This window comes from Physeter macrocephalus, chromosome 14 (assembly GCF_002837175.3).
Source record: "Physeter macrocephalus isolate SW-GA chromosome 14, ASM283717v5, whole genome shotgun sequence".
Classification (NCBI taxonomy): domain Eukaryota; kingdom Metazoa; phylum Chordata; class Mammalia; order Artiodactyla; family Physeteridae; genus Physeter; species Physeter macrocephalus.
The window spans coordinates 53,836,809-53,840,150 of NC_041227.1; the positions used below are offsets into that span (position 1 = coordinate 53,836,809).

Sequence of the window (3,342 nt, forward strand, 5' to 3'; positions counted from 1 at the left end):
AATTTCCCATTAGAAATTTATATTTTAGTCATGATATTTGTGGGCAGAGACTTGTCTTACTTTTATATCCTCAGTGAGATGCTTTTCATGTAGAAGTTTTATTAAATGCTGCTTAAATGAATACTCAACTTATAAAAATGAACCTCTGGAAAGCCACCCAGGGTTATTTTTTCCTTAATAAAGAGTACCAGAACAGGCCTCAGCAACTTTTGCCATAGTTTTACCATAAGCTATTTCATATCAGCAGCACTATACACAGTAGAACCTCAAAGGTATACTAATGATACCACATTTAGTAGATACATATAGTGCCTCTATATAATGGTTAAATTTAATAAGATCTGTATACAAACGCCCCTTATATCCCTAGAAATTTAATCAGAAGTTCAAAAATTAACATTATATCCAATTATCTCCCCTACCCAAACAGTTATGTTTATCTCCCTCTAGATACTACCTTACTACAATCTTTCTGTCCTACTTAGATTGGTAAAGATAAAAAAGGGATACGAAGTTACCTGAGTCTATAGTAATACATTTTAAAGGTATGGGTCAAGGTTTAATTAAGCTTCAGAGAACAGAATAAGTAAACGATGTAAGGATATGAGACAAAATAAGATAGAATGTTTCTTTGTATTTTAATATAATCTCACTCAACTTAATGAGAACTAGTACTCTTGTGCATTTAAAATCATAGTTTATTTTTATTTTTAACAAGTATCCAATATATTATTTAAAATTTGTTATCAAATGAAATACATCTGTACACACCCACTGTAAGAGAACGACATGATTTGCACAGGCAAAGATGCAGGGATCATGCAATATTTTCATACCAGAATTCAAGATATTAAGTAGCAAGGAAATACAGTAGAATTGAAGGTTGAGGTGAGGTACAAGCGTCAATAAGATAAACAGCTGAAAATTCAAGATGTACCTAGATACACCAGTTCTTAAAAGACGCAAATCATTTCCATTAAGACACTGTTCATGCATTTCTGTTGAGGCAGAAGTCAATCTTAGGATGCAGTCTGTACAAATCTGCAGATAAGACTGAGAGTTAAGTAGATTAATTTGATTAGGGTCAGACTCAACATTTCCAAAAATATATTGAAGGATGAACTAAGAAGACATACTTCACAAGAGCTGAACTCAGTGTAATCAGTCCTTCAGCCAGACGCTTCATTTTTGTATTTTCAATAGCTTTCCTGTGATATAAATTATTTTTATCTTGAATGTTCTTCCCCATTTGTTTTGCAGATAGTTATGTCGCCAGTCATTTACTGGCTACAATATACGACAAAATCATAATGAAAAAAGTATTAAATCCCAATCTAGCATAACAGCCCGTTTAAGTGGGTTTCACATAATTCTTCTATTTTTTAACATTTTATTCCTATTGAATTACTCAGTACGATCATCTTTTTCTAGGTCTTGACCATCTATGAGTCTTCAGAACAGTAAATACCGGCTCGTCACAAAGCAAGCAACACGTGCTGGCTTACAATGTTGGAAACTTCATCTTCAACACAGTATCACAGAAAGGTGGAAGTCAGTTCTCCAAGCACAGCGAGGTTGTAATCAGAGAAACAAAGCAAAATAATTGCTTCCTCTGTACAGGACACATTCTTGAACTTGCCAAAATTGAAAGTAGGTGGGGGAAGGGCGACAGGCAGGAAATGGTTTTTTTCTTTTTAACTTCCTCAAAAATAAACTGTTAAAGAACCACACCTGCCGGTACACGGCTTTCATCCTTCAATCACAGCATCCCTACACTGGTGAGCTCCACAGGTGTACATTACACGTTTGCGCTCCAGGCGCTTTCCTTTAAAAAGGCATGTGGGCATAAAGGCTCGGAATTTTCTATTTTCCCTGATGTTCTAGTACCTTCTGCATAAAATGTACATCAAGGAAAGCCTCCCCACCGCCTGATGAAGATCACTTAACTGTTCTGGCACCTGGTTTCCTCAGATAAATTATAACTGAAACTCCTGGAAATTTGGCGACGGAATCCCAAAGTTGCGGGAAGGACTACATTTTCTCCGTTTGTAAAAGTAGTCCGGTAGGGCCCCACGTTTCCACTTACTTACTCGGCGAGTACCAAACACTGAGGCAACGTCCCACCGCGGCCCCGACTCGCCCGCGCCGCCGCCCACCACTCCCGCTTCGCCCGCCGCCCGCTCGGACAGCGGGTGAAGACGCGTCCTTTCGCCCTTCGCCGTGGTCTTGCCGGCCGGGTCGGAGCCCCAACGACTCCGCGGACACCTTTGAGTCAACCCCGCCGCAACCGCCCGGCTCGCGCGGCGCTTAGAGGCCTCCGGGGGCCGGCCCTCAGAGAGGCGCGCGGCGCGCGAGAAACCTCCGTCCCGGCCAACCGTCGCTCGCGCGGGGTTCTCGCCCGGCCCCAACGTACCTAGAGCGGCACCACGCCGGCCGCTTCTCCACAATCTCTGAGAACCGCTGCCGCCGAGCACAATAACGCTTCCGCGCGGACCAGCTGAGGTAAGTCTCCCTTGCCCCCAGCCCGATGGACTTCCGGCCAATGGCAGCGCGCACTTGCGGCAGCCTAGCCAATCAGAGACGACCGGGTGGAGGAGGCAGGGAGAACGCGGCGGGGAAGTGGAAGTCCGCTGAGGGGTGCGGAAAGTTCGCTTTCCCGCGCTTCTTTATGTCAGGCCGTTAGACCTACCAGCGGGTCACGCGACCAAGCGCCTGAGCTGGGCCTCTCCTTTGAGCGACTGAAAGTTTTCCGAAAATCACTATTAAAAAACCTGTATTTACAAAAACAGGCGGCCCGTCCGCAAGCACTGGCTAACTCATTTGAATTTTTAAAACACTACAGTAAAATATAATTGGTCTTGGTTTCAGAGGTTTGTGACAACTCCTTAAATTTTGCAACCCAGGCGAGTGGTCATGGCCCCATTGTGTTCTCTCGAGTTTCCTAAATCGACCCAGGGATCTGCCAAGCTAGGCTGCATCAGACTTCATGAGACCAACTCTGCGGCCGAATAACCACACTTTTGGTGATTATCCTGCATTCATTGAATAGTTAAGTACCCTCACTGTACCCGGTGTAGGAAATATCACCATCAGCTAGTTCGATTAAGGCCTCCTCATCATGGAGGGTGGAGCTGCCTGCTTGTAACTACTGGCTACTAGAAAAATGAGCCAAGGTCGGACAATCTAGAAATAGGTAATTAACAGAAAAACATACTCTAACCCAGTCTGTTCCCAAAATATGGTCCAGGGATCCCTGGAGGTCTACAAGGTCACTCTATTTTCATAACAATAGGAAGATGTTATTGGCCTTTTTCATTCTCATAGTCTCAAGTGTTCAATGGA

At 43.6% G+C, this 3,342-nt stretch overlaps 1 long non-coding RNA gene across 1 annotated transcript; it reads right to left on the reverse strand.

Moving 5' to 3' along the window:
* Positions 1-820: 820 nt before the first annotated feature.
* On the reverse strand, positions 821-2,483 carry LOC114487607 (uncharacterized). The gene is made up of 3 exons (XR_003682780.1): positions 2,414-2,483; positions 1,137-1,208; positions 821-1,053 (listed from the first exon to the last, which is right to left on the reverse strand). It is a non-coding gene; the product is annotated as an uncharacterized lncRNA (long non-coding RNA).
* Between the last annotated feature and the right edge of the window lie 859 nt (positions 2,484-3,342).